Raw genomic sequence first — 13,708 nt, 5'->3', positions numbered from 1 at the left:
CAATCAAGTTTGGGAAAGACCAATGCACCCCTATGTTTATCGCAGCACTATTTACAATAGCCAAGAATTGGAAGCAACTTAATGTCCATCGATAGATGAATGGATAAAGAAGAAGTGGTACATATACACAATGGAATATTACTCAGCCATAAGAAAAGGGCAAATCCTACCATTTGCAGCAACATGGATGGAGCTGGAAGATATTATGCTAAGTGAAATAAGCCAAGTGTAGAAAGAGAAATACCAAATGATTTCACTCATCTGTGTAATATAACTACAAAGGAAAAACTGAAGGAACAAAACAGCAGCAGAATCACAGAACTCAAGAATGGACTAACAGGTACCAAAGGAAAGGGACTGGGGAAGATGGGTGGGTAGGGAGGGATTAGGGGGAGGGAAGAACAAGGGTGGTATTAAGATTAGCATGCATAATGGGGGGGGTGGGAGAAAGGGGAGGTCTGTACAACACAGAGAAGACAAGTAGTGATTCTACAACATTCTGCTATGCTGATGGACAGTGACTGTAAAGGGTTTTATAAGAGGGAACCTGGTATTGGGGAGAGACTAGTAAACATAATATTCTTTATGTAAATGTAGATTAATGATAACAAAAAAAAAGGAGAAAAGAAAGAAAGAAAAGGGAGATTACTCCCTGATAGGATAAAACTAACTGTAAATCAACGATTAATGCATGCTTTAAATATCCTTAATTTTGATCACTTAACGGGTGTCAGATGATTGGCTATAGAGGTACATTTTTCTGATAATATTCCTTTCTCTTAAAAAAAAAAATGCAGTTCCTGTGTGGTGACCTCCAATGAGTTCTACACAATGGTATAAAGGGCATATAAAAGTGTAGGCAAAGGGTCTCTTTGTGTTTATACAGGGGATCAAAGCCTAATTTAGCTACCCAATAAATGAACTAAGATACGATATGAAGAAGAACTTCCAACATCAGCAATCTCTGGAAGAGTCATACCAGAAGATGATCATCAAAAAACCTCAACAAAGATCCAGGCCCTGCTACAATTGTAGCTGTCTACATTCCACTGGTTGCTGGACTTGCTATGAGAATGAAGAAGGAGATATCTAAGCTGGCCTGTGCATACAGTAAAACAACAAATTTGACTGGATCTATACTGTTGGAACTCAACCATAAATTAGGAGAAGTGCAAGTTGTAGCACTCCAAAATCTTACAACTACAGACTATCTACTGTTAAAAGAACATATGGGATATGAACAGTTCCCAGGAATGAGTTGTTTTAACTTGTCTGATTTCTCTCAGACTGTTCAAGTTCAGTTGGACAATATCCATCACATCATAGATAAATTTTCACAATGCCTAGGATGCCTAACTGGTTTTCTTGGATTCACTTTAAGATGGCTGGTAGTTATAGGTCTGCTTTGGTTATTAACTGTATTCCTATTATGTTAATGTGTGTGTGCAATTTAATTTATAGTTTAAGACCTATACATGCTTAAGTTACTCTACAAGAAGATATGTCAAAGAAATAATCAATCTTCCCATGTTTTCTTCCTTCTGCTACTTCTATAGCTTTTCTTCTTCCTTCCTAATTACAACCCTTAAATAGAATTCGTGCCTCATATCGAATTTACCGAGTGTCATGATTCTTCCAAGTGGTAAAGATACCTCAAGTCAAATGCTGGGCATAGAAGCTACAGGGCATAAATATGCAAAGAAGTAAAAAGCTAACCTTTTCAAACAATAAGGCTTCTCTCTCACTTACCAACTTTACATTTCCCTGTATTTCTCTGGAAGATGACTGGTTAGCAAGAGACGGTAAGATTCCTCAAGGGAGGAACAAACTGCGACAGGTACACTCGCAGGGGGGCCATCAGGTGAGAAATTGGGGATCAACAGAGGTGAGGCTTAGAACCTCACCCCCCTTTTTGAGAGAAATCTTCTGCATCCGTGAATGTTTTATTGCCCTTGTTTAGCTTCGATTAACACTTAGTCTACAGGCACACACCTGATCATCTACATTTGCTCTCTTACAACACTAAACTATGTTTTCTACCTTTACCTTGCATCTACCTACCACTTCAGCATTTTATTTAAAAAATAAAAAAAAATAATAATAATAATAATGGAGAAATGTGGGATTCACATACAAATCAAGTATAAAAATCAAACAAATATTCATATTTGACCTTATTGTTTATAGTTCATAAAGCATGATCAAAACTGAAAGTTTCGCGATGACTGCCCTTGTACTGTTCACCATGTAAGAACTTATTCACTATGTAAGAATTTGTTCACCATGTAAGAACTTGTTTCTTATGCTTCAGAAGATTGGAGACTGATGAGAAAATAAAAAAGCTGTCTTCAAAATATAAGCCAAATATCTGTTAGATGCTTTTAAATAATATTCATGTTTTTTTTCCAAAGGTATTTATACTTTACCTGTGACTAAAAATTATGCTCCATTTTAAATATATGCTTTGTAATAGAATTGTGTTAAAACTGCCTCTGTGTCTTTTAGTCATCTCACTCCTTGTTGAGTTACTGATATTCTTGCCAAGCATTTATGGACATCCAGACCCTCTCACGGGCCCTGACATGGTTCCTCGTCATACCGAGTCTCCACGGCAGTGACGCATGAGGAGAGCTGGGCTGCAGGCAACGTCTCCTAGCCCTCCAAAGCTCAGTAAATAATTTTCCTTTTATTTCAAGTGTGATGGGAAGACACTGAAAGTTTCAAAGGAGGGACTGGTGAACTGGGATACCTGCATTTTAAAAATCATGGAAATAAAAATCATTTTTAATGAGTGGAAGAAAGAATGTTTTCATCAATTATTGGAAATATAATCTTCCTTAACTAGAGAAATCCTGTTTTGCTTATAATCATCAGTTCCATTCTGTGGTCTTAAATCCACAATAAAACAATTATAATCTATTTTATATTAAAAAACTAATTTCAATATGTTAAGATTTCCAAAATTTGCAAAAGTTAAATGCAACTCAAATATAAATGAGCAAACTTCTCAACATTTATTTACTCTACTGGTGAATTTAGTTTCAGTATACATAATGAAATAAAAATAATACAATAAATAGTACAAAAATAAACAAATTAATTATAATTACATAGTCCTCAATAGTTTTCCTATTTTTATCTACTTTGATCTATCATCTCAATCAATCAATATATTTTTGTGTTTCATGAGCCATAGAGAAGTAGAACAATATCAAGAAAATAATTTTGTTTCACTTTTTTGAGATATAATCTACAATGTATTGGTTTTACACAAACAACAAAGTGATTTAATAATTATTTACATTACAAAAGGCTCACCATTGTAAGTATAGTTATTATATGTCAACATACAAAGAAATTTTAATTGTATTGGCTATAGCCCCTATGCAGTGATTCCAACCCATCGTTAGTGGAAGGTGGGGTTTTAATCTGGACCTTGGATTTTATATACAGTATTGCCCAGAGGTCATAATGTCAAACAATGGTGTTTACATGATTAAAAAAACCTTCTTTCTCTAATTTTCCAATTATATGGTCACACAAGCAGAAAATTGGGAGAAGAGAAACATCACATCAGATTTCATTCTTCTAGGACTCTTTTTTTTTGTATATAATTATTTTTTATTGAAGGGTAGTTGACACACAGTATTACATTAGATTCAGGTGTACAACACAGTGATTCAACATTTATATACATGATAATTCTAGGTACCAGCTATCACCATACCAAGTTGTAACAATATTTTGACTATATTCCTTATGCTATACATAACATCCCAGTTACTTATTTATTTTACAATTGGAAGTGTGTACTTTTTTGTGTGAGTTCATCTCTCATATTTATTGATCAAATGGTTGTTAACAACAATAAAATTCTGTATAGGGGAGTCAATGCTCAATGCACAATCATCAATCCACCCCAAGCCTAACTTTCATCAGTCTCCAATCTTCTGAAGCATAACAAACAAGTTCTTACATGGAGAACAAATTCTTACATAGTGAATAAGTTACATGTTGAACAGTACAAGGGCAGTCATCACAGAAACTTTCAGTTTTCCTCATGCATTATGAACTATAAACAGTTCAAATATGAATACTCATTTGATTTTTATACTTGATGTATATGTGGATAACACATTTCTCTCTTTATTATTATTTTTAATAAAATGTTGAAGTGGTAGCTAGATACAAGATAAAGGTAGTAAACATAGTTTAGTGTTGTAAGAGAGCAAATGTAGATGATCAGGTGTGTGCCTGTAAACTATGTGTTAATCGAAGCTAGACAAGGGCAACAAAACATCCACGGATGCAGAAGATTTCTCTCAAAACAGGGGGGGGTGAAGTTCTAAGCCTCACCTCTGTTGATCCCCAATTTCTCACCTGATGGCCCCCCTGCGACTGTGCCTGTCTTGGGTTGTTCCTCCCTTGAGGAATCTTACCTGTCTCTGGCTAACCAGTCATCTTCCGGGGCCATACAGGGAAATGTAAAGTTGGTAAGTGAGAGAGAAGCCTTATTGTTTGAAAGGTTAGGTTTTTACTTCTTTGCATATTTATGCCCTGTGGCTTCTATGTCCAGCATTTGTCTTGAGGTATCTTTACCACTTGGAAGAATTATGATACTCGGTAAATTTGATATGAGGCACTAATTCTATTTAAGGATTGTAATTAGGAAGGAAGAAGAAAAGCTATAGAAGAAGCAGGCAGAAGAAAACATGGGAAGATCGACTATTTCTTTGACATATCTTCTTGTACAGTAACTTCAGCATGTATAGGTTTTAAGCTACTAATTAAATTGTGCACACACATTAACATAATAGGAGCATAGTTACATAACCAAAGCATACCTGTAATTACCATCCATCTCCAGTGAAACCAAGAAAACCAGTTAGGCACCTTAGGCATTTGTGAAAACTTATCTATGATATGGTGGATACTGACCAACTGAACTGGTACAGTCTGAGATAAATCAGACAAATTAAAACAACCCATTCCTGGGGACTGTTCACATCCCATATGTTCTTTTAACAGTAAATAGTCTGTAGTTGAAAGATTTTTTAGCACTACAATTTGCACTTCTCCTAATTCTTTTTTGAGTTCCAACAGTATAGATCCAGTCAAATTTGTTGTTTTACTGTATGCACAGGCCAGCTTAGCTATCTCCTTCTTCATTCCCATGGCAAGTCCAGGAACTGGTGGGATGAGTGCATCTACACCTGTAGGAGAGCGTGGATCTTGTTGGGGTTTTTTGATGATCATCTTCTGGCATGAGACTTCCAGAGAGTGCTGATGTTGGAAGTTATTTTTCATATCCTATCTTAGTTGATTTTCAGGGTATCCAAATTAGGCTTTGATCCTCTGTATAAACACAAACAGTCCCTTTGCCTACACTTTTATATGCCCTTTATACCCTTGTGTAGAACTCATTGGAAGTCACCACACAGGAACTGCCTTTTTTCATTTTTGGTATTATTAATCTACACTTACATGACGAATATTATGTTTACTAGACTCTCCCCTATACCAGGTCCCCGTATAAACCCCTTCACAGTCACTGTCCATCAGCACAGCAAAATGTTGTAGAATCACTACTTGTCTTCTCTGTGTTTTACAGCCCTCCCCTTTCTCCCTCCCACCCACCAATGCATGCTAATCTTAATATCACCCTTTTTCTTCCCTCCCCCTAATCCCTCCCTACCCACCCATCCTCCCCAGTCCCTTTCCTTTGGTACCTGTTAGTCCATTCTTGAGTTCTGTGATTTTGTTGCTGTTTTTTTCCTTCAGTTTTTCCTTTGTAGTTATATTCCACTGATGAGTGAAATCATTTGGTATTTCTCTTTCTCTGCTTGGCTTATTTCACTGAGCATAATACCCTCCAGCTCCATCCATGTTGCTGCAAATGGTAGGATTTTCCCTTTACTTATGGCTGAGTAGTATTCCATTGTGTACATGTACCACTTCTTCTTTATCCATTCATCTATCGATGGACATTTAGGTTGCTTCCAGTTCTTGGCTATTGTAAATAGTGCTGCGATAAACATAGGGGTACATTGGTCTTTCTCAAACTTGATTGCTGCATTCTTAGGGTAAATTCCTAGGAGTGCAATTTCTGGGGCAAATGGTAAGTCTGTTTTGAGCATTTTGATGTACCTCCATACTGCTTTCCACAATGGTTGAACGAATTTACATTCCCACCAGCAGTGTAGGAGGGTCCCCCTTTCTCCACAGCCTCGCCAACATTTGTTGTTGTTTGTCTTTTGAATGGCAGCCATCCTTACTGGTGTGAGGTGATACCTCATTGTAGTTTTAATTTGCATTTCTCTGATAATTAGCGATGTGGAGCATCTTTCATGTGTCTGTTGGCTATCTGTATTTCTTTTTTGGAGAACTGTCTGTTCAGTTCCTCTGCCCATTTTTTAATTGGGTTATATGTTTTTTGTTTGTTGAGGCAGATGAGCTCTTTATATATTCTGGCGTCAAGCCTTTATACGATCTGTCATTTTCAAATATATTCTCCCATACTGTAGGGTTCCTTTTTGTTCTATTGATAGTGTCTTTTGCTGTACAGAAGCTTTTCAGCTTAGTATAGTCCCACTTATTCATTTTTGCTGTTGTTTTCCTTGCCCGGGGAGATATGTTCAAGAAGAGGTCACTCATGTTTATGCCTAAGAGGTATTTGCCTATGTTTTCTTCCAAGAGTTTTATGGTTTCATGACTTACATTCAGGTCTTTGATCCATTTTGAGTTTACTTTTTTATATGAGGTTAGACAATGGTCCAGTTTCATTCTCCTACATGTAGCTGTCCAGTTTTGCCAGCACCATCTGTTGAAGAGACTGCCATTTCGCCATTGTATTCCATGGCTCCTTTATCAAATATTAATTGACCATATATGTCTATGTTAATGTCTGGATTCTCTAATCTGTTCCATTGGTCTGTGGCTCTGTCCTTTTGCCAGTACCAAATTGTCTTGATTACTATGGCTTTATAATACAGCTTGAAGATGGGGAGTGGGATCCCCCCTACTTTATTCTTCTTTCTAAGGATTGCTTTGGCTATTCGGGGTCTTTGGTGTTTTCATATGAATTTTTGAATTATTTGTTGCAGTTCATTGAAGAATGTTGCTGGTTGTTTCATAGGAATTGCATCAAATCTGTATATTGCTTCGGGCAGGATGGCCATTTTGATGATATTAATTGTTCCTAGCCACGAACATGGGATGAGTTTCCATTTGTTAGTGAATCCTTTAATTTCTCCTCAGAGTGAGTTGTAGTTTTCAGAGTATAAGTGTTTCACTTTTTTGCTTAGGTTTATACCTAGGTATTTTATTTCTTTTTATGCAATTGTGAATGAAGTTGTTTTCCTGATTTCTCTTTCTGTTGGTTCTTTGTTAGTGCATAGGAAAGCCACAGATTTCTGTGTGTTTATTTTGTATCCTGCAACATTGCTGTATTCCGATATTTGTTCCTGTAGTTTTGGTGTGGAGTCTTTAGGGTTTTTAATGTACAGTATCAGGTCATCCACAAATAGTGACAGTTTAACTTCTTCTTTACCAATCAGGATTCCTTGTATTTTTTTGTTTTGTCTGATTGCTGTGGCTAGGACCTCCAGTACTATGTTAAATAACAATGGGGAGAGTGGGCATCCCTGTCTAGTTCCCGATCTCAGATGAAATGCTTTCAGCTTCTCGCTGTTCAGTATAATGTTGGATGTGGGTTTATCATAGATGGCCTTTATTATGTTGAGGTACTTGCCCTCTATTCACATTTTGCTGAGGGTTTTTATCATGAATGGATGTTGAACTTTGTCAAATGCTTTCTCCGCACCTATGGAGATGATCATGTGGTTTTTGTCTTTGTTTTTGTTGATGTGTTGGATGATGTTGATGGGCTTTCGAAAGTTGTACCATCCTTGCATCCCTGGAATGAATGCCACTTGGTCATGGTGTATGATCCTTTTGATGTGTTTTTGAATATGGTTTGCTAATGTTTTGTTGAGTATTTTCGCATCTAAATTCATCAGGGATATTGGTCTATAGTTTTCTTTTTTGGTGGGGTCTTTGCCTGGTTTTGGTATTAGGGTGATGTTAGATTCATAGAATGAGTTTGCGAGTATCCCCTCGTCCTCTAATTTTTGGAAAACTTTAAGTAGAATGATACTATGTCTTCTCTGTATGTCTGATAAAATTCCAAGGTAAATACATCTTCCCTGGGGGTTCTGTTCTATTTTAGTTTTTTGATTACCGCTTCAATTTCATTGCTGGTAATTGGTGTGTTTAGATTTTCTGTTTCTTTCTGGGTCAGTCTTGGAAGGTTGTATTTTTCTAGGAAGTTGTCCATTTCTCCTATGTTTCCCAGCTTGTTAGCATACAGGTTTTCATAGTATTCTCTAATAATTCTTTGTATTTCTGTGGGGTCTGTCATGATTTTTCCTTTCTCGTTTCTGATACTGTTGGTTTGTGTTGACTCTCTTTTCCTCTTTATAAGTCTGTCTAGAGGCTTATCTATTTTGTTTATTTTCTCGAAGAAGCAGCTCTTGGTTTCATTGATTTTTGCTATTGTTTTATTCTTCTCAATTTTATTTATTTCTTCTCCGATCTTTATTATGTCCCTTCTTCTGCTTACCTTAGGCCTCATTTCTTCTTCTTTTTCCAATTTCGATAAAATTGTGACATTAGACCATTCATTTGGGATTGTTCTTCCTTCTTTAAATCTGCTTGGATTGCTATATACTTTCCTCTTAATACTGCTTTTCCTCCGTCCCACAGAAGTTGGGGCTTAATGTTGTTGTTGTCATTTGTTTCCATATACTGCTGGATCTCCATTTTGATTTGGTCATTGATCCATTGATTATTTAGGAGTGTGTTGTTAAGCCTCCATGTGTTTGTGAGCCTCTTTGCTTTGTTTGTAAAGTTTATTTCTACTTTTATGCCTTTGTGGTCTAAAAAGTTGTTTGGTAGGATTTCAATCTTTTGGAATTTACTGAGGCTCTCTTTGTGGCCTAGTATGTGGTCTATTTTGGAGAATGTTCCATGTGCACTTGAGAAGAATGTGTATCCTGTTGCTTTTGGGTGTAGAGTTGTATAGATGTCTATTAGGTCCTTCTTTTCTAGTGTGTTGTTCAGTGCCTCCCTCTCCTTACTTATTATCTGCCTGGTGGATCTATCCTTTGGGGTGAGTGGTGTGTTGAAGTCTCCTAGAATGAATGCATTGCAGTCTATTTTCCCCTTTAAATATGTTAGTATTTGTTTCACATATGCTGGTGCTCCTGTGTTGGGTGCATATATATTTAGAATGGTTATATCCTCTTGTTGGACTGAGCCCTTTATCATTATGTAGTGTCCTTCTTTATCTCTTGTTACTTTCTTTGTTTTGAAGTCTATTTTGTCTGATATTAGTACTGCAGCCCCTGCTTTCTTCTCCCTGTTGTTTGCCTGAAATATATTTTTCCATCCATTGACTTTTAGTCTGTACATGTCTTTGGGTTTGAGGTGAGTGTCTTGTAAGCAGCATATAGATAAGTTTTCCTTTTTTATCCATTCTATTACTCTGTGTATTTTGATTGATGCATTCAGTCCATTAACATTTAGGGTGACTATTGAAAGATATGTACTTATTGCCATTGCAGGCTTTAAATTCATGGTTACCAAAGGTTCAAGGTTAGCCTCTTTAGTATCTTACTGCCTAACTTAGCTCGATTATTGAGCTGTTATATACACTGTCTGAAGATTCTTTTCTTCTCTCCCTTCTTATTCCTCCTCCTCCATTCTTCATATTTTAGGTGTTCTTTTCTGTGCTCTTTCTAGGAGTGCTCCCATCTAGAGCAGTCGCTGCAGGATGTCCTGTAGAGGTGGTTTGTGGGAAGCAAATTCCCTCAGCTTTTGCTTGTCTGGGAATTGTTTAATCCCACCATCATATTTAAATGATAGTCGTGCTGAATACAGTATCCTTCGTTCAAGTCCCTTCTCTTTCATTGCATTAAAAATATCATGCCATTCTCTTCTGTCCTGTAGGGTTTCTGTTGAGAAGTCTGATGTTATCCTGATGGATTTTCCTTTATAGGTGACCTTTTTCTCTCTAGCTGCTTTTAAAACTCTTTCCTTGTCCTTTCTTTTTCCATTTTAAGTATTATGTGTCTTGGTGTTGTCCTCCTTGGATCCTTTGTGTTGGCAGTTCTGTGTATTTCTGTGGTCTGTTCGATTATTTCCTCCCCCAGTTTGGGGAAGTTTTCAGCAATTATTTCTTCCAAGATACTTTCCATCCCTTTTCTTCTCTCTTCTTCTTCTGGTACCCCTATAATACCGATATTTTTCCTTTTGGGTTGGTCACACAGTTCTCTTAATATTGTTTCATTCCTGTAGATCCTTTTTTCTCTCTCTATGTCAGCTTCTATGCGTCACTGTTCTCTGTTTTCAGTTCCATCAATGGCCTCTTGCATCCTATCCATTCTGCTTATAAACCCTTCCAGAGTTTGTTTCATTTCTGTAATCTCCTTTCTGGCATCTGTGATCTCCTTCCGGTCTTCATCCCATATATCTTGCATATTTCTTTTCATTTCTGTCAGCATTTTTATGATTTTTATTTTGAATTCTTTGTCAGGAAGACGGGTTAGTTCTGTCTCCTTCTCTGGTGTTGTCTCTGTGATCTTTGTCGGCCTGTAGTTTTGCCTTTTCATGGTGATACGAATGGTTTGCAGAGTTGGACGAGTGACGGCTGGAAGAACTTCCCTTCTTGTTTTGTGTCCTTCATCTCCTGGTAGAACTGCGACATCTAGTGGCTTGTGCTGGGTAGCTGCACACAGACATGGCTTGTACTTCCTGCATGGCTGCTATGGAGTTTATCTCTGCTGTTGCTGTGGGCGTGGCCTGCCTGGGGCCGCTCCTAAAAAGTGGTGGAGTCGTGTTGGAGGGGGGAGCGGGCGGGAGGCTATTTATCTCCGTAAGGGGCCTCCCTGCTCCCTGCAACCCAGGGTATTAGGGTGCCCAGAGATCCCCTGATTCCCTACCTCTGGATTAAGTGTCCCGCCTTGCCCTTTTAAGACTTCCAAAAAGCACCCGCCAAAACAAAACAACCACAAAGAAAAAAAAAAATTAAAAATTAAAAAAATTAATAAATTTTAAAAATGGCCACTCATTTGTCTTTATTCTCTGGCGCCAGCCTTAGGCATCTGCTCACCGGTCTTGCTGCCCTGTTTCCCTAGTATTTGGGTTCCTATCCCTTTAAGACTTCCAAAAGGTGCTGAACAAAACAAAACAGAAAAAACAAACAACAAAAAAAAATTGGCTACTCGATTTCTTATGTCCTCCGGCGCCAGGCCTCAGGTACCCACTCACCGTTCTTGCTGCCCTATTTCCCTAGTATCCAGGGCCCCGCACACACACTGTGTCTGCGCTCTGGTCCGGATGGCTGGGGCTGGTTGCTCAGTAGTCCTGGGCTCCGTCTCCCTCCCGCTCTGCCTATTCTCCTTCCATCAGGAGCTGTGGGGAGGGGCGCTCGGGTCCCGCTCTGCCGGGGCTTGTATCTTACCCCCTTTATGAGAAACTGGGTTCTCGCATGTGTGTATATGGTGTGGCTGTTGTCCTGTGTCCTCTGGTCTCTATTCTAGGAAGAGTTGTCTTTGTTCTATTTTCATAGATATATGTGGTTTTGGGAGGAGATTTCCGCTGCTCTACTCATGCTGCCATCTTGTCTCCCATCCCCTCTTCTAGGACTCTTTACACAAGACCCACCTTTTCCTCTTCACTGTGGTGCAGAAAAATAACCATGCTTCTCCTGATTCACTGGGACCCCCAGCTGCACATGCCCAAGTACTTCCTGCTCAGCCAGCTCTCCCTCATGGATATGATGCTGATGCTGTTCCCACTATTGTGCCCAAAATGGCTGCTCACTATGTGACAGGAAGAAAGTCCATCTCTCTTACTGGCTGTGGTGTACAGATATTGTTCTTCATCACTCTGGAAGGGGGAGAGTGCTTCCTATTAGCAACCATGTGCTATGACCGCTATGTGGCTATTTACCTCCCCCTGAGATAACCCATCCTCATGGGTGTTGCTCTCTAGCAACAAGAAGGCGGGGGGACAAGCAGGACCAGCCTGTTATCCCCGGGGCTGAGCGAGAGGGCAAGTGTCGGTGGGTTGGTAACCCTCCTATGAGATCTGGGGAAAAACAAAACCACACCAATCCAGGAGATGTGTCAGCCTTAAGGGCACAGCAAAACTCAGCTTTATTCCATCAGAGGCTTATTTATATAGGGGAAGATAAGGAAGTAACAGAAGAAAATGGGAATTGATTATCTCATCTGTTACTAGGGTCTTAGGCAGGTTATAGGTTAGGTGGGAATGCCGAGTTAGGGCTAAGAGCGCGTGCGCAGGAACTCAGTTGGGCCACGAATGCAGAGGTAACGAGGGAGGATGGAAACCTCCAGTCTGCAGTCGTCACAGGCCTAAAAGAGGCAAAAGGTCCCAACAATTCCCCTTTTTGTTTTATAAATGCTCTGGGATGTCCCAGCAGGCAAGGCCTCTGTCTTAGGTTGGCCCTTTCTGGGGATCTTACCTGTCACTGGGAACATGCAGCTCTTAGATTGTCCCAAGCTTACTCATCCTCCGTGGCCTGTCTTAGGTTGTCTCCACCTTGGAGATCTTACCCGTCATGGGTGCGTGGGGAGATAGGGGGAATTAGTGGACACGGCCTCATCATAAGGTTCACAGAGATCGTAGGGGTCACTGGCTTCTGTGGCAACTATCCGGTAATGTACCTGCACACACATCAACTGAATTGATTCAATTCTTTTTTGGACAAACTGGATAATCTTGTTAATAATGAAGGGCCCAAAAGTGAAAAGTAGGAGCAAAAGAAGTATAGCAATTAGGAAGGGCAGAAGATAGGGTAACCACCTATGCAACTGAGTCTAAAGAAAATTGGTTTGTAATTCTTGTCTGCGTCTCTCGAGGTCTTCTTGAAGTTGTTTGACCTTATTTTGGACTATGCTGGAGCGGTTTGCATAAAAGCAGTACTCTTCCTGTAAAAAGGGACATAAGTCTCCCTTTTCAGCTGTCAGGAGATCAAGCCCCCTATGGTTCTGTAGGACTACTGTTGCGAGGGAATCCAATTGTGCTTGGAGGTCAAGAATTATGCTGGCTACAGCTTGTATATCATCGATCATCTGTTGAGAAATGGTTTTATAATAATGCAGAGAGGTCCCCAATCCTGCTGCCGTAGTGGCAGCTCCGGTGGCCACCTCAAGGCCTATAAGCAGGGGGATAACTTGGATGGCCCTTTTTTATCTACCTCCATGTGGTCTAAAACAGGAATAGGGAGGCTCTGATTATTAGGGACCACTCCAATGTCAGGGAAAATTACAGCTGGAGGACAAACCCCATCCAGTCTGTTGGAAGAAAGCCAAACACATTTTCCCCACAAATGAAGGCTGTTCCATTAGGGGGACAGAGAAAGGTATTTTTCACAGTAATATTTTGTTGGCAAAATGAATAGTGGATTCGACCTACATCTATCCCACTAGTATTATCAGAATGGGGGTCAGCTTTGAAGCATGGGCCTTTAGGGGAAAGAGGGTCTAGATAGACTCTAGAAATTGGGGGTAACAGCTGGCACTGGGGCTCGGTCTGTGACAGGTTAACAAGAAGAGCATTGGCTTGTAATCGTCCTGGTCTCAAGCACAGCCGGCAATCCTTAGCTAAATCGGGATTGGTTCTA

General features: G+C 39.4%; 1 pseudogene; it reads right to left on the bottom strand.

The window, feature by feature from the left end:
• LOC118923785 (olfactory receptor 2L13-like) overlaps positions 1–12,645 on the bottom strand; it is a 30,139-nt pseudogene extending 17,494 nt beyond the window's left edge.
• Positions 12,646–13,708: the final 1,063 nt, after the last annotated feature.

Source organism: Manis pentadactyla, chromosome 13 (genome assembly GCF_030020395.1).
Source record: "Manis pentadactyla isolate mManPen7 chromosome 13, mManPen7.hap1, whole genome shotgun sequence".
Lineage (NCBI taxonomy): Eukaryota > Metazoa > Chordata > Mammalia > Pholidota > Manidae > Manis > Manis pentadactyla.
The sequence above is the reverse complement of the archived record's forward strand: the minus strand, read 5'-3'. Positions and strand labels throughout refer to the sequence as shown.